The sequence below is a fragment of the Artibeus jamaicensis genome, unplaced genomic scaffold (genome assembly GCF_021234435.1).
Source record: "Artibeus jamaicensis isolate MK-2021 breed Jamaican fruit bat unplaced genomic scaffold, CSHL_Jam_final contig_851, whole genome shotgun sequence".
Taxonomy (NCBI): domain Eukaryota; kingdom Metazoa; phylum Chordata; class Mammalia; order Chiroptera; family Phyllostomidae; genus Artibeus; species Artibeus jamaicensis.
In genome coordinates this window covers 9022876-9041165 of record NW_026521986.1, presented here as the reverse complement: position 1 = coordinate 9041165, position 18290 = coordinate 9022876, and the positions used below count along the sequence as shown (strand labels likewise).

The 18290-nt window shown below is 45.3% G+C and overlaps 1 protein-coding gene across 4 annotated transcripts in view; it reads right to left on the bottom strand.

Moving 5' to 3' along the window:
* The window catches only part of RAD51B (RAD51 paralog B), a 512857-nt gene that overhangs the window by 20266 nt on the left and 474301 nt on the right, over positions 1–18290 (bottom strand). The window lies entirely within an intron of this gene.

Sequence of the window (18290 nt, the reverse complement as noted above, 5' to 3'; positions counted from 1 at the left end):
TCAGAACCTAGAAAATGTTGGTTTCGTCCCACGATGGTGGAAAAGAAGTGAAAATGCAGGAAGGTTAGTGACTTCCCCCACCTTGAAAGCTAGAGAGTTCAATGACCTAACTGCCTCTCCTTGCTGCCCGTGAGAGCATCTGTGTGAGGCTAATACACAATGTCACACAGAGGCTGTGGCACTGATACCATTTGTTAATACCACTGGGTGCTGCTAAAGGAAGAAGTAAAAACTGACTGTACCATTACTAAGGCCATGCCATCATTACTATATGTAAACTTCAAAATCAAAAGTTAATGTAAGTAGCACTGATTTTAACTTTCAGAGAAGTACATATGAACAAGTATGTGGCTTTATTGTCATACGAACGTGGAAATTTCAATCTAGCTCCAACCAAAGCAACCAAACACTGTCAAGGGCAGCGTGAGGTGACAGGGAGCCGTTCTCTTTCCCTACCCTAACGCAGGAGTAAAAAAAAGACCAGAAAAACAAGATACACAGGAGCTCCGTCCAGACATAAACACTAAGCTAGCTCTGAGAACAGCCAGTGAGGCGGGCCTAACTTCCCGGCACCGTCCACAGACCCACGGGAAGCGGAGCTGAATCTTCCCCTCCCGGCCGTGAGGAAGCGCAACCAGGGCGAGGCAGCGCCTGCCTGCAGGGTCACAGAAGGAAGGCTGCGCCTGGGCAATTACTATGGTGAAGGGATGCCAGGAACTCGGAGGGCGTGTCGAATTCTGAAGCACACATCCCTGTTACATCATGCTTGGGCCACACGGGGTTTTCTTCAGTCTCGTGGGAATCGATTCGAGGAAGGCAACATGTTTCTATGTAAAGAGTCTGAACTTTGGGCTGGGGAGATCCAAAAACAGCTGGTCAAGTGGGACTGGTTTGTGTAACGTACCACATCCCTGGCCCTGCTCTGATGGGTGGAGAAGCTATTTTAGTGGGAATGCAACACACTCTTTCTTCAGAGCACGATCATATTGATTCCCTCTGTTACCGCAGCATTCTTTTTATTTCCCTAAAGCCCATCTCCAGTGGAAAAAAAAGGACAGGCAGGAAGCACAGGACAGGATTTCAGACGAGTATAAGGGTGTAACAGAGAGACAATAGTACCCTTCCCATCCCTTCCTTTAAGGCTTAAGCTAAATCTCGTTTGAACGAGTCTTTGCAACAAGCTCAGGGAGACGGAGGAAAGCAGCTACGTGATACAACAGCTTGGGTGTTGGCAGGACAAAACCAGGGACTTGCAGTTTAGGCGTTTGTTTTTCTAACGTTTTTAATGTGACTGTGTCTAAATCTTACTCTGTATATAAACATACAGTGACTCACCAAGTATTGTTCGAGAATTAAGGTACCTTTATTCTACAGAAATAGGCTCATAGACAAACATAATTTTTTTTAAATGGGGATCTGCAGGAGGACTTCAGAAAGAGCCTGGTAAGAAGAGAGAAACCAGATTGGATTTATAAGGAGTTTAAAAGCTGTCCTATCTTTTGGGAACCCACCAGATTTCCATTTGGGGCCTATTTCGAATTTCAGGACTCTTGGCAGACTTGGAAAAATCAGTGATAAGCGCTAACATTTATTACTTAAGCTCTTGCTATGTGCCAGGCACTGTTCTAAGCCATGAAATCCTCATATCAACCTTATGAGGTAAGTACTATTATTATCCCCACTTAATCAATGAGGTTTTTTAGCCCCAGGTCAGGCAAGTGGACTGAAGAAAACAGGGGGAAGCCTGGCTGCCCAGGCCTAGAATTGTTATCTAGAGAAGGCGGAGAACAAGTGAACCCACTGGGCAGCCACTTATGGGATCTGATTTGAGGGGTGTCAGAAGGTTCCTCGTCAAAATCTTCCTCCTCTCACTGAGTGGTCAGGCTCTGAAACATTCCTTAGCGTCACAGATGTGGACTGAATCTGCGTCATCCGGCAGTCTCCCTGGTTCACTCACACGCACCGCTGGGCAGAGCATGTTCTCCAGAATGAGTCAGGAGATAATGTCGCCTGAAACGCAGGACACTGAGGCGGAGAACACGGACCAACAGGGACTGTTGGAGGGGTCAGAGAACTTTCCGGTAGGAGATGTTCCCAGGGCTAGGCAGCCTGGACCAGGCCTTTGGGGGGTGGTCCGGCGCAGCCTGGCCCTGAACCCTCAGTGAAAGATATGGTGGGGGATGCTAAAGTCTTCCTGTTCTGTAACCAAGCTAAGGATGAGCCCTGCTCAGAATATTCAGGGGCCTTTTCAAGTATCATAATCCCACAAGCACTTTGGAGTCTTACTGCTGACTTGACTGCATTACGGGACTATTTATGTGCCAGTCCCACCAAAGAACTGGCTTCCTCTCTCTCTCCCCACCCTGCAGTAGGAATGTAGCATTATGTTTTTATGATTATATAAATAACACATGTTCACTCTAAACAATTCAAGCAATAGAGAGAGTTATGAGGAATGAAGCAAGCCGGCCCCTTCTCAGCAACTCTGGGTGAGGAAAACTTATGTCAAGAACCGTAGCGCAGGGCATGGGGTATGAGCTCCCTTTTTTCCTCCAGGGCCCTTCGGAGAGGGGACAGGAGGCGAGTCCTGAAGATTTGGCCTTAAAAAGTCCTAAACTCTTCCTGGCCCCACATCTTCCCACGTCAGCTTCGATCTGTCACCCCTCTGCCCCTATTCTCCCACCAGGCAGGGAGCTGCCTCTGGACCAGCACACAGCAACCTTGGCTTGGCCCAATTAGGAGGCACAACAATGTGAAAAGCCTCTTCTTTGTTCCCCCAGGGTACCCATCTTAAATAACAGTGCTCCATTTTCCCCCTTCCTTTCCCAAGGAGTTAATCATGTTTTAGAAGTAAACTAGAGCTCTGCCTAATTACTATGGGACAAAAACTCTTATCACAAAGACAAGAGCCCACACACTGAAGCGTTTTCTTCAATGCCCAGGCCAAGCTCTCCTAATGGCAGTGGGGAACGAACCAGAGGTCGCTCCTCTAACAACGCGGTGGTTCCCCTATGCACAGGCAGGCAGGCCCATCCCCAAGGGAGCCAGCCAGACACCTACAAGGAATGAGACACCAAAGGGGAAGAAAGGCAAGAAAAATGGGATGGAAGCAAAAAACAAAATCAAAAGCGGGTTTTGGCAACACAAGGGCCAGGAGACCTCTTTCGGCAGCTGCGGCATCTCGGACAATTAGGAGTCACGTGATGAGGGAGTGTGATCTTGGGGGCAGCTTGGGGGCCGCACCTAAAGGTATCTCATTGTTCTGAGGTTGGCTTCCTGCGGTGACTTGGAGCCTTTTCCTGTGCCATCTTCTCTTTTAAAATTAGGAGCAAGAGAGAGGACCAATTAAAGCGGGTCCTATTAAAAGACATCAATAAATAACAACTATATTTAAAGAGCCATTCAGTCCAGACCAGTACAGAACAACTTTTATGGAGTATTTGTATGTTTACTACGCTCTTTGGCATTCCTAGGTAAAAGAGGTTAGACAAGGTTAACGATGAAGCGAAGCATGCCTACAATATTAATAGACTAGTCATCTGTTTCTGCTATAAAGCTGTTGATTGCTACTTTTCTAGTTTGGATCAAGTTGTTTGTTATTTCTTAAATATGCTCTAAAAGAGGAAACTTAAAAGACTTTCTGATAGGAGTTTTTCACACAGTCTTTCATTCATTTTAACATCATTACCTTCTTGACTACATTTCTGTATAGCCAGATCATGAAATACTATGCTGCTATGAAAAAAGACTAGTAACTGCGCTCACCTGGAAGAACTGTCTATGAGGTCAGGACGATTTAAAAAGCAGGCTACAGAATATTATATATACAAGTGCACACACATCTGCACATAGGCATGAACAATGTCTAGAAAGTTACATACCTCAGAGGATTTTCCCCCTCCTCTGTATTATCCTATATTGCTAGATTTTTTTTTCCACAACAAGCATGAACACACAAAAGCACCCTTTCCCTCACACAGGTAGGCAAAGTCAAGTTAAAGAGAGGGCGTGCTCTGCCACCCTCAGCCCTAAGTCTGCTGCCTGAGACTTCCTGCTGAGCAGGCGAAGGCGCTAGCTGAATGCCGCTGAACACAGAGCATGCCCGAATGAAAATTCAGAACCTAAAAAGGGAAGACCCACTTTGCAATTATATAAAACCATATTTACAATAAGTGTAAGCAATGGTTACTTAGAACTGAGTGACTTATTTCATGTTATACTAATTGAACAAATATTTACTGAATACCTCCATGTACCAGGTACTGAGCTAGATATTAAGGAAAACAGAGATGAATAGGATGAGGCCCCTGCCCGAAAGAAGCTAAATGGTCAGCTTTGAGGTAACCCAGAAGTCCTCGGAAATCCAGAGGATGACACGCGCTGAAACACGCTCGCTTCCCAGCTCCCGCCCGAGCGTGGACAGCAATCCGAGGCTTTTATGGCCTAAATGCCTGTGCTTCCGGCCTCCCCAGGCTCGTCCAATCAATTTGTGAAAGCGGCATCCTTGTGCAGTGCACTGCCCATATCTATATAATCTTAAAGTGAGTTTTCTCTCACCATCAGACAAGCAAAACCCCCTGCATATAAACCAAAAGTCCTCACCCCTGGACTACCATATTTTTAAGCTCTTGAACACCATTCCTGGCTCCCTGGTGTCTGCTTTTCAAACTCTTGAACAGGTCCTTCTCCTCCCCAGGCTGACTCACTGCTCCAGTCTCCTTTCACCTCTCCCACCTCTGATCACTGTCAAACCAACTCTGCTGATTAAGTATGCCGGGCACTCCTTTACACGTGCTGGTCTCTCTTCCCTGGATGAACTTCTCTAGGGCCCTCCTCACAAGTCCCCTCAGCTGTGAAAGCATCCTTCACCCCTTCTCTCTCTCTGCCTCAGGCAGGATGTTGCTCCCCCTCCCCCCCACTTCAGGAGACGGATGACAGAACAACTCCACCTCTTACTCAGCCCATTCTGAGTTGTTAAAATGCTGACATGCTGCCCTGCCATTTGGCAAATAGCTGCTGCTCCTAAGGCCCCCAAAGGCCCCACTGCTTCACCAGCCTCAGGACCCTCCTACATGGTCCAGTGACTAAGGGGATACTGCCTGCACAGGGGAGGGTGATGTTCCAGGGTCCCCTCCCCCCAAGACCTGGCATCTGTCCTGCCTGGTCCCTTCCTGTGCAGGACCAGATGTGAAATATTTTTACTATCCTCCTGCCCAGCACATTACATTATGGCCAGTGGTTCCTAGGCTTGCCAATCCAGCTAGATTTTGAAAACTGTGTTTTATTTGTCTTTGCTTTTTCCAGAGCCTAGTCTAGCACATAGTAAATGTTCATTAAAGGCCAGGTTGCTAAATGGCCACAGGTCCAAAATTATTACTAATTTCATCTCAGTTACTTAACTTGATGCCACTTTTGAACTGGAAAGAATATTTTACAGACCATCATTAATGACTAAGTGAGACTGAACCAGAAAATGTTGTATTTTTGTTGTGGAATAAATGACATTGAGGTCTTTTATAAAGCTGGATATGTGGCAAAGAAGTTGTGGCTGACGAAAGACCCAATGGTTTTTTTTAATTGCCTTTAAGTCATTTGTTTTAACTTACTCTTTATCTGAACCTTTTCAAACAGCCATATAACCCATAAAAGTTGCTTAATGGTGGTTTCAATCACTTTTCTCTCTACAGTAGTAGATGTGAATAATGCAAAGACTGAGAGAAAACCAAGGAGAGAGAGCTAACGTAGGAAGGAGAGGAGAAGCAAAGGGATGGAATCATCCAGAAACACTGAAGGTGGACTTGAATAATTGAAACTGGTCTCTACCTAGGGGGAGGCTATGAACACCAATTTAGTAATAAAATCTCTCATTATTAGAATTTTCTGGCCTCACATTTGTATATAACTGTGAGCATCTAATGTGCTTATTATTCAGTATTCTCTCTGTTGCAAGTCACAGACCTGCAATCGAGACTAAACAAACAAACAAAAATGATTGCAACGCATAACTGAATCTCAGGGGGAACCGACCCATCAGGCATGGCTCAATCCAGGGCCTCAGACGATGACCTCAGAGCTTCCCTACCCCCTGCGGAATATTCTCTCTCAGTCTCTGGGTTTCTGGGTTTTGTTTTCCTCTGGGTTGATTTCACTGTCATTCTCCAGTGGGTCCCCCGCCCCCGCTCCGATGGCAAAGATGACCACCAGAAGCTCTAGGCATACATTCCAATAATTTAGCAACACTGATTGTTCCAGAAAAAGCCCCGGATTTACTGTAATCAGCTTAGTTTGGGTTAACTGTCTACTATAAGTAGTTAATCGCTACAAAAAGGGTATGATTCTTCCCTTGGTCAGACCACCGGCCAGTGGGGAAAACTGGCCCTATCTAGATAACACAGGCTGGAAACTGAAGGGGGTGTTTCCTTATAAGGAAATCAGGGTGTAGGTATAAAAGAAGATGTAAGAGATCAAGGGCAAGCAAAAAACAGCAGATGTCTACCACACCATTTATGAAGCAAGACAACCTCGTGGCTAAACATTTCTTTAGCGTTAGACCCGAGTTCCACTCCTTGTCTACCGCTCACTAGTGGTTTCAGATTCAGGACAGTTTTAGTCCCTTGCACTATTTCCCCACCTGAAAATCAGGGTGATAATGCCCACTTCACAGTGTTATCGTAAGAACCCACCTATGGCAATGACAATGTTTGTGTAGCTTTATCACATGCCTGCCACAGAAATGGCAGCTGCTGTTGTTGACAGCATTCTCTGGTGAAGCTGTGGGAAGCACAAAGGCTACACCCCAGCGGCTCTTTCCCACAGAAGAGGAGGGAAGGGGGTGGTAGCCATAACTTACATGCAGACTGTGCTGTGCAGCCTCACTGGAGTCCACGGGCTTGACCTTCGCCCTTGAGCAGAATCCAGTTCCTTCAACTCTTCTCAGCCCAGCATCACATTTGTTTCCCGTCTGCCGTACAAGTTCAGCAGGACAGGCAATCCTACTTCTTTGCCAAACTGATCACTTCCTATATACCTGTTCATGACTTTGAAAAAGTCCTAATTCTAGGTTTCCCAACATAAGAATACTTTAACTTGAAAATGGCCAATGTGTAGTTACAGTTTGTGAGTCAGCAATTAAGAATGCTAAGTACACTAATTCCAATAATTGTATTACCCGTGGCCCAGTGATATAGTTTGAGGTGCAGGCATTCAGGAAAGCCAGTCGATTCCATGTTATATCTGCAGAGTTGTACCTTAAACTTAATGAATAGCACTTAATAATAGCGACAACTAACAATTACTTAACCTCTTTGTGCCTTAGTTTCTTCATCTGTGCAATGGAGACAATGGAACCTATCCATTGAAGATGTGATCATTAAATGGACAATTAAATGTGTAATGGTAAATGGCTAAGCACTTGATAAATTGTTGTTAAGCATGACTGAACTGCAAACCCATCACTCAGTGATCTTCCTGGTCCTTTGACAAATAAGAGATCTCCTTTTGAAAGGAGGAAAGTTCAAGAGAGCTGGCCATGCTTACAGACTTAGAACCGTGTGCAGCCAGGAAGAGACTTCAGCAGTCTCTTCCCCTAACTTGACTCTTTGTTGTAAGTCTTGCGGGCCAGCTCTTTAGCCTGCAAACAGACTGTGAACGTGGGAAGACATCCTGTAGTTCTAGTTTGCTGTTGGCTTTGGGCTCCATAATGAGGGTCTCTGCTCACCTCTGGACCTCATAAACAGAGCCTTGAGAGGAAAAATTTGCCAAAGTTCAACTGCATATCAAAGAAAGCCACAGAGCCAGAAAGCTCCCCAAGGACCCACACAGCCGCTTTGTCTACTGCCAAGCCATGGCCCTAATGCGTGGGTATGCCTGTAAGCCAAGAGCCAAAGCCACAGAGTTCCACCAGTTCACTTAGCCTTGGCATTTCAACGCACTGCGGGATCTGTCATTTGGGTTGTTGTCTCATGGTTAAGGGGTAAAAACAGAAACATCCCCGTCATCGGAAAACTGGTTTACTAAAATCACCGCTACTACCCCAACCCCACCCCAACCGTGAGAATAGCTCCACTGTCTTTGTGTGACAAATGGGAGCAAATGCCAGCTTTTACCCACTGGTGAGCGCTGATCCGTCTGCGGCCACTTTTCCTGACTGGCTGACTTGGACGGGCCACCCTCTGCACTTCAGGTAGCGCACCCCTGAGGCTAATGCCGCCAGTGCTACCTCTGGGCCTGGGGGCTGCCTCTACCTCAATCCCTGCTCTTTTAAAATGAAGTACTCTCAATGGTTTAATTTCTATTGCAATAGCTTTTCGAATCTTCTCTAACAGCTTTCCCCTGAAAACGTATGAACAAAAGGATTCATAACTTTTCCCACTCCTGGGATCTGTTGTTTTTTCAGTCTCCCCAAACCCAGTGACCACAACTTTTCTCCCCGGACAGTGTGATGCTTTGAATTCTAAAAATACCCCCAAATGGAAAGTGACATAAAGGACATACAGGAGAAAATTCTGAAGTTACAAAGAGTAGCTTATCATCTTTGGAGAGGTTAATTTCATTGAAGGCCACAAATACTCCTGGGGCACCTGCTCCAGGCACTGTGTGGGACTTTTAGGAGTGAGTCAACCCTGCCTTCCAATTTATCTGAACAGCTAATGTGGCAGGTAACTGCACTTAAAACCATGAGTGGTGGGAAACCAGAGAGTCGCTTCTGCATGGTGGCCAGGAAGAATGTAAATTAATGGTATCATCAAGGCTGGGCCATGGAGGAAAAATAGGACTTCTTCAAGGGAAGGGCGTTCCAGGCAGGTAACGGAGTAGGAGCAAAGGAAGTCAAGCCTGAAAAGTTCCAGGCACACACTGCAAAGTCTTACTGGAAACATCTGAATTATGAGGAAATACTAAATTCTGAGTTTTAAAAAAGGGTAAATAGCACTAATAATATTCTTATCTGTGAATTGTTTCAATGCTCAAACGTCACCTCTCACTAGAAGAGCTCTTATTATTTGAAAAACAGGTATTTTTTTTTAAAACAAATTTATGTTTTTAGAAGGGAAAATGCAGTGCTTGGGAAGAAGTGACTTCTGCAAGGCTCGCAAAGGTCAGTATCGTGAGCTCTGCCAGCGGCCGGGCCAGGGGCAGGCCTTGGAGTTCCCGCTTTCTGTATTTCCATCAGACCACCCTGCCTTCTAATAAAACCAACCCCATGTCTTGGTTTTGAACATTTGAAAATGGAAAGAAATATGACAGGTCAAAATCTCAGATTCCCTTAGCTTTTTGATTACTTGCAAATCCACATAAGGCTCACATATCACTCTCCTCTCATTTGTCAGCATCTGAATTTGTTTGGTTGTCGTGTGAGTGATGAAAACTTAAAAGCTATGTTGATAATGTACAGCATGTGGACAGCCACTCCCAGGTTCTCTCTGCCCTGGAAAGGCCAGAGGTGCATGTACACATTCTTATGCAACCCAAACAGACCTACCCGTCCACTTGTGCATACACTCAACATCACTAGACACTCATCTGAAAAACACAGCGTACTGTGTGCTGACTTGATGGGAAGCCATGGGCTCAGTTCTCAGACACTGGCCAAGAAAAGATGGGATCCAACCCATCCCTAGACCACAGGAAAAATACTTTCGACCACAGAGCTGGCTGCAAAATATTCTTTTTGTAGGAAACAAAATGTTTCCAGCCCTGGGATATTTTTTTTTTTTTGTCCTTTCACTGTTATTGAGTAGGAAAGGCAGAGGCTTAAGCAAGAGGCCAAATAAACATCTAAGGAAACCCAAACCAGGCTCCTTTTCTGGGAGAGTGGAATGCAGGGTGAATCAGCCATACACTGGACAGGCCCCAGGTCTCCGGAAGCTTTGGGGGCACAGAAAGCAAGACAATCCATGCGTCTGTGACCCCAGTTCGATGCCACTCCGCCACAGCTCCACCTGTTGATTAAGCACTCGGACAAGGTGCTTCCCTTTCCACACCTCAGTTCCCCGTGTGCCGAGTGTGAATAGTGACAGCACTACTATCATGGGCCCCTGTAAAGGACAAAGGAGACACATGTGAAAGTTGCACAATGCCTAGCACACAGTAGGCACTCAAGAAATAGGATTTGTTGAGTTTCAGTACCTCTTAAAGGTCACTGGAGGACTGTTTTCATAGACTGTTTAGAATCCACTGATTCCTTAGAGATTACCACTCCAGTCCTCTCCCCCCATTTTATAAATAAAATATAGGGACTTGTCAGTCCCAGAGGGATCACAAGGTGTGACCAAATCATCCAGCCTGTAGGCCTGGAGCCCGGACCCTGCAGACCAGCTGCAAAGAGGAAAGACAGTTCAACTACCTCATACCACCCAGGGTACTGTGTGCTGTCAGGTGGCAGTGGGCCTCCGACCTCAGGGTGCCTGTGAATCACCTGGAGAATGTATAAAATGCAGATTTCTAGGCCCACTCCCAGGGCTGGGAAGGCCCAGGAATCTGAATTTTAACAAGCTTAGCAAGTGGATTCCAACAGGTATTCCTCTGACTGCTGGTCAAGAAACACTACAAGAGGAAGTCATCAGCCAAAGAGAGAACTAAGCAGAGTGTTATGGTTGTATCCTATGGTTTAGCACAAACAAGAGATGTGGCAAGCCCTGCCATAAATAATGAAGAATACTCCCATTGTACAAAATAGCAAATGAGGTATAGCACGGGGGTTGCTTCTTCTAGATCATTAACTATTTTATAGAAGAGGAACCTATGACTCAGTCATTTGCCCAAGATCACATATCTCATTAGAGACAAAGCTAGAACTTAATTCTTAAGTATCATTATCTTTTTCACAATGGAGAATTTTACTTCTACGTACCTAGATGTAAAGACAGTGGGCTTATGCATGTAGATTATATGCCAGAATCTATGAATCACTTTTAATCCCTGAAAGAACTTTTAAAAACCATCCATTTCCAAATGCAAAAGTCCTCCCATATTATTTCCGGGGCTACGATTCATTCCATCAGCTCCCTTGTAGGCTAATGGAAGAAAATTGGTTAGAAGGAAGAAGCAATGATGCCATGTAATGCGGGACATTTCAGAGACACCAGGAACTGCATCCTCATTGGTGCAAGCCACCTGTTTCCTTTTCATTAAAATCCTACTCTTCTAAAAAAAATAAATAAAATAAAATCCTATTCTTCTAATATAAAACATATACCTGACCCCAAGGTCTATAAAGTTCTGTGCGTCATCAAATAACCACACAAGTATCATACTTAGCGGTTACTATGGTAAAGAATTGGGAATTTCCTAGGCAGAGCCCAAATAAATCAGTATGGGATTGGATTCAGAGTTGGTCTCCAAAGCATGCAGTTTCATCTGTGCCCTGCAGTGATGGAGCATGTAAGAGTTTCAGCAATTTCTGGGGTTTTGTCCCCACAGACTAGAAATGATGATTACTTTCTATTTCTTGGTGCAATACTAAAGGATCTGAGAAGGTACACAGTATAGATCTTCCACGTCTGCTCTTGGACAACAACTTTTATCCTCCAACACAGCCCCTTCTGAAAGTTGCTGCAAATGTAGGCAACATAGCAACGCTAAAGCCATGACCTGTGTGAGGAAGCCATAATTGAATTCTCCAGTTGGATGATACTCATCCTCACAAGAATCTCAGAATGCTCAAATTCATTGTCAGTAATCCGGCCTTAGAAAAGATTTATTATGATTTAGATAAATCTTACAACCATTATGACTGGCCAAAGAAAGGGACGATAGAAGTCTCCTACAGAATCGGAGGTGGAGTGTGAATTCGAATCCCATTATATAGCTAACCATGCAGTGGACCACGTAACCACCGTTCCCCTCCTAGAGAGAGTCCTGGCCTTCGGAGCTGCACCTCTGCTCTGTCATCAGTGCATCTGGATGCGAACCCGAGAAGAGTGGGAGCCTGCCAGGTGTTTGACAAGGAGTGGCAGGGTCTGGGAGCCCGCAGGGCAATTCACTTCTTCAAGAGGAGGTTCTTTTGGTTTCAAACCTCCAGTCCCCACAAGGCATTATTTCCAGCCATTAAAATGTTTCCTGAGCTAGATACGTCTGGAAAGTTTTGGAAAACCCCACAGGAAGCAGACTGGGCCAAAAGAGCTCCTTTTCTCATGCCCTTCAGGAAGCACTGTGCAAAATATTTGCCCTCCAAGACAGCTCAGCCCAGGGACCCCAACTCTCAAGGCTGGAGAATTATGGTAGACAGAGAAGCCCTTTGGGGAACAAGGCCAGTGAAGAATATTTGGGGTCTTGTACTAACCACATACCAACCAGAGAGCTGACTTATGTAGATTATATCAGTCAAAGCCCACCAGAAAAACAGGACTCACCCCAGGTAGTTGAAGAGAGAGAATTTAATGTTGGACACTAGTTACACATGTATTAGAAGAGTTGAAAGGAAAATAGAAGACAGTGAGGCAAACCAAAGATTAGTGACAGTAAGAAGTCACTGTATCCCTAGAGCTGGAGTAGCAAAGGAAGAGGGGCTGGTACTATAGCCCAGAGGACGGAGCTGCCCAGCTCCGACACCACAAAGAAGTCGTGAAGGAGGAACTAATGTTACTTACTACCTGAGACACCACTGGAAGCAGAGAGGGAGGCACAAACAATGGCTCCCCTCATCCTTCTGCCCTTCATCCTCTTCCTAGGGCCGTAAACCAGGCAGAATCCATGCAAAGGGAGCCTGAGAAACGCAGATTGCTGGGTCAGTTTCTTGTGATAGCAAGCAGAGCAGAGGAAAGGCAGGGATTCCTGATTCCCAATTTGTAGATGGAAATCTTTTAGAAAATCTTGAAACCTAGATTGGTAGTTCTCCCAATTAGCTATTGATTCCATAACCTTGGACTTGAAGTTTGCCAGAATTCAATGAAGAAGGAGACTCAGCTATCCACAGGGCCCTCTTCTCTATGAGCTCTTTTGCAAATGTCATTTACATCTTTCACATTTTTCACCAGGGTATTCCAAGCTTCGTTTTTCATACCTTCTGATGACCAGCATTTTAAAAGAAGAAAAAAAGCACCGAGGATGGTGAAGAAGGGAATGAAATGATTGGCTAGAAATGATGGGAAAAGGGGATTCTGACTAAAAATTCTGCACAAAAAGAACCCCCTTTTTATCTCCAAGCTAATTCCTAATGGCAGTCATCAAGGTCTGGGTGGAAGAGTGAAAGTAGCCACAGTGCCACATAATCAGAAAACTATGTGTGTCCTGAGCCAAGCCAGTTCTTCTCTTCCTCCCAGGCCTGCTCGTCCTCCTGCACTAGCCCATTCAGTGAGTGATAATCTCACCCACTCACCCACTTACATCACAAATGGTCCCTCCTTCCAATCTCCTTTGGCTGTGCTGTTGCTCCTGCCTCCTTATCATCTCATGTCTCTTCCTTCTTTTCCATCTCAATGGCCACTACTTCAGTTCAGACCCTCATTTTATTGCATCCTATTTCAAACCCCTTGAAACCAGCATGGCAAACTCCTGCCTGGAGAGGCCCGTAAAGTACATATCTGACGTCACAGGTCTGCTGGGAGTCGCTCAGAGGAGATCCGAGAGACTTCAGGATCAGGTCTGATTCGTTCTGCCTTTCCTTTCCTTGCTTTGGCTTTATATACAGGCCCCAGTCTCCTGGTCCCTACTCACTGTACTGACATCCACATACCCTTCCCAGCAGCACTAAAGACAGGCCATTTGCAGTTTCCACCTCAAAGTCTGTGTTCATGTAGCTTCCTTGGCCTCCTTCCCCACCTACCTGGCAAATACTGATACACCTTTCAAGTCTTATTTCAAATATTCTGCCTTCCTCTGAATCCTTCCCTGACTATGCCTTCTCTTCTGAGAGTTCTGGTCACCGGGTATTGGTGCCATGCTACTCTGTTAAAACCCCCTCGGCCACTTCCTGTATGTATTTACATGTCTATTTCCCCTCTGTGGAGTGTTTCAGGGTAGGAAATTGGGCTTTATTGGGCTGTACAATGCCAGCATTTGGCACACGCATCTACCTAGAGAAGACCCGAAAGTAGAAAAAGGGGAGAAAGGGAGGGAAGAATGAAATGAAAAGGGAGTATCCAGCACAAAGAATATTTAATGTCCAGTCTAGATAAAAATAGGAGAGTTGTAAGAGGACCCACATCTATGGTTGGAGCACACACAAAGGACCATTATTACAATTACACTCTCTAGAAGATTTATTGCTAAAGATTTTAAGCTGTAATGTACACCATCTTGTAACTGGGGAAAAATATTAGATTTTTAGGAGATGAAAAAAGTGACCAGGACTTCACAGATGCTTATGGTAGTCGCTCAGCCAACTTGTCTCAGTGGGTTTTCTTTGAAAATACTTGGCCTTTGGACAATCAAAACATGTAACGAGACCCCTTGTGCACAGGGGTCCTAGAGACAAATGAAGCCTTTGGTAGAAATGCCTGCTGTTTAATTTAAACTGAGATTACAGTCTGGTTCCTGGGAAGGACTGATCTACTCAAGTCAATGGGATCAAACGGTGACACACTCTTGGTGGAGCCATCCCAGGGACCTTGGAGCGGGATTAAATGAGAACAGGGGGAACGGGGTTGAAAAGGTAAGGCTTCGGACTGCCAACATGGAGTCCGAAGTTGGAAACGGAGATCAGTCCCAAGGAGAGCCTAACATTCCAATGCAGGTCGGTATAGAAAAGTATAACTGTAGAGAATACTGTATAAACAGCTACAGCTAAGAGAACAGCTTGGTAGAAGCATGGCTGTTGAAGGGCTGGAGGCCATACTGGAACTACTGAAGCTTTGCGTGGCAAGGAGGCACCTGTGAGGATGAAACTGCCAGTTTCCCTGTTTCACTAGACACCGACAGAGTCTTCAGTAGTGAGCTGGGATAGCACTTTCAAAGGACAACAGACAGTTCAGAAAGGTTTTTAAGGTAACCCCTAAAATTGATTACGAGGTGGGGAAAGTAACTTTGCAAGAAAAGGGAGTCCAGGGAGAAATGTCACGTATGTCATCTTGTGGGGGAAGGAATGTCCTCACTGGGTGCATCACTATACCACCTGGCCCTGCAGGCTTTCTCTGGAGGAGGTCACGGACAGGTGGGCACAAGTCCTCACTGCGGACAAGACTCCGCGGAGATTCTGTTTTGACAATAAATGGAGAACACTGCAGGTGAACCCAGAACATGGGAAAGATGCTGGCCAGAAAGGCCAGGACTTGGAAGCTGAGAGAGGAAGGGCTTGGATATGCCCTGACTGGATGGTGAGGTTCAGAGGACCATGTCCCATGGAGCTCATTCTTCCTCAAGAATGTTCCATTGCCAAGCAAAGCCATACTATTATAGAAAATAACTAATGATTATTTAACAGAGAAAGAAAAAGCTCTCTCAAAGCAATGACTTGTTCTACTCTTGGAAGGGATCATTCCACCTGGTACAGCCATTGAAAGTGGCTGCACCAGTGTTGGAATGGAGAAATTTCCCAAGCAGCATGTGTGAATAGTTGTACATTAACATGGAACTCAGTATAGGATAATAGTTAAAATCCAGGGATGGGGGTGAGTATATACATGCATATGTGGGGGACCCTTACAATCCATGTGATTTAGAGCAATTTTTAAAGCTCTATAAACCTCAGTGTACTCATCTTTAAAGTACACCTAGTAATACCTACTTCATAGGGTAGTTGTAAGGCTAAAGCAAGAAAATACCCACAAAGAAACTTAAGAGTAATTGGCACTACGGAAACACTTAATAAATGGTTGCACAGACAGAGCAAAGCGGTTGGAAAACCAGAGCTGTGGGGGCTTTGGGTGATTTGTGCTCAATCCCTCCCAGACATACCAGGTGCCTCAGTTCTGCCTTTTTAAGGTTTATAATGATGTGCCTCATTCTGGAGGCTTGATGCTTGGATAAGTCTGTTACTTAGAGTCATGGATCACAATGCCAGCTCAACCTCTCAGTGCCAATTCTGAGTCAAGAATTCAGGAGGTTAGGCAGTGGGCTGCAGCCACTGCAGCTTGGCTCTCCGAAGGTGTTCTCACAGTCATAGTCCCTTTGGTAACAGTAAAGCAAGGGTCCAAGACTCAAGCACATATGCTCTTTGTCCTAGATGCCAGGACTCTCAAGCTCTGCTGAGCCAAGAGGGAAAACTTTCAGAAAAAGACCCTCCATGGAAAAATCTCTGTTTCTAGCATTTGAACTCCCAGGCAATTGCCAGGAGCCATTGACTGATTTAAAAACCTAGGCAAGGTTATTGCGTGTGGAGAGAGGGGCAACCGTGTAAGGAAGGAGCGAGTGTATCTACTTTACAGTAACAGGAAACTGCATGTTATTAGAGCAGCAGAAACTAGGAAGCTCAGTGACTTCTACAGCAGTCACTGATGCATTGGACAACCACGTATGCACTGGATAGTGTTTAGAATATCTTAAAATATAACATAGCAGACTTACATCAATTCAAATCAAATATGCTAGAGATATATTGGCTTCATTTTCCCTCATACCTCTACCACGTTAAACCTTTGTCTCCTTCCCATTCCCCTCCACCTAATTCCATAAACTATCAGGATTATGGAAGGGCCTGAAGCCCCACCCCACCCACGGCCCCAAATGTGCTGAAACGTACACCAGCACTGTACCATGCTGTGACCCTCCAGACTGCGGCGGCCTCAGGGAGAGAAGCGGAGGCCACCAGCCCGGGCAGGGCACCACCTCAGGCAAGCAAACTGCCCCAGCAACAGCAACCAGCTACAAATTCTCCAAGCTGGATCTGCTTAGGCTAATGTGTAGCAAGCTGTACTTTTCAAATCACACACATAGACAGAACAAGGGGCATTTCTGAATCAAAGTCACATGCCAGATGTAGTTCAAAGGCAAATAATGGCAAGGACAAGAGAAAAACAAGAAGCAACTCATCATCTCCTTCCTAATGTCCCTGTCTCAGAGTGCAAGGTGCTGTTCTAATATATAAGCTTTCGAGGTAAGCTAAATGACATTCTAGATCTAGTCATCATTGGGCAAAAGTCAGACAGAAAGTTAGTAAGAACCATTCATTGCCAGCCAAAAGAATCATCACTTAGCCAGGGTTCCACGTTCCCGTACCTCATTTTATTCTGCCCCCCCACCTTTTTTTTAGAAGCCTACATCTCACAGAATATGGGATAAGAAAAAGAACTTCGGTTCTGGACTTACACAGACTTGCTCTCAAATCTTGACACCACTGTAGAATACTAGTTACTTATTAGTAATGTTAGTTACTTAACCTCTTAGCCCAGTTTCTCTGTTTGTAAAAAGGGAAATGGTAAGACCTGTGCCGAAGGGTTGTTGTGGGGGTCACGGAAATAACACACAGGGAGGAATCGGATGTGATGCCTGCAATCACGTGTATTCAATAAAAACAAACTCCTGCCATCCCTAGAAAATAAAGAAGGCTTAAATTAGCACCTCCTGGAGCACTAGGACAGAGCAATGAGGCTCTTCGCTACCAAGTTTGGGGACCCTGAGAGGGCAGGAAATGGGTCCCCACACAGGCTGCCTCCAGACTCTGGCTTCCTTTCCTCAACGCCCAACTGTAACACGAAGACTCAGAAATGTGACAACCACTGAGCCTCTCTCCTGGTGAGAAGGGCAGACGAACAGAAGGCCAGGAAACACCAATTCTTCCAAACCATCGCACATCTGTATGAAGACAGGTGACAGGAAGCTCAGGATTTAGGGGTGACCCACCATGGGCACAAATGACAACTTGCAGGAGAGGGAAGAGGTCTCAGCCTCGTCTGCAGGATGTTGCCCATAAGGAAAGCCATTTGGCTGGGAAGTCTATGCTCCTGGTGAAGTTCAACTTAGAAAAACTTCTTTATATGTCTGGGACCAGGAATTTCAAATGCTTTATCTGGTAATTCACTGCAATGTGCAATGGGATGGTACCTTTTAAAAGTGTTTTTCTGCAGAGTTCTGTAGAACCTTTTTATAAACCTGTGGATGTCACAGTGGATATAAGTATCACACCACTTACAAACCCAGTAATTTGATTGGGTTTGAGCACCGTTTTGTCCAGAATTTACCTACTAAAAGTCAGCACAATACAGTGAAAGCAGCAATAGATTAGAAATCAGAATTGAATTCCAGTTCCATTTTTGTTTCTTACTATTTGTGTGGCCCTAAGTCATTTCACCTCAATTGCTTACCCCCCTCTATAGAGGAGGGGCTCTGCCAAAGTACGGGTTTGAGGACCACCCGTGTGAGAACCACCGGAAGTGTGCACCCTCACTGAATGGCCACTGGGCCGGGGCCTGAGCACC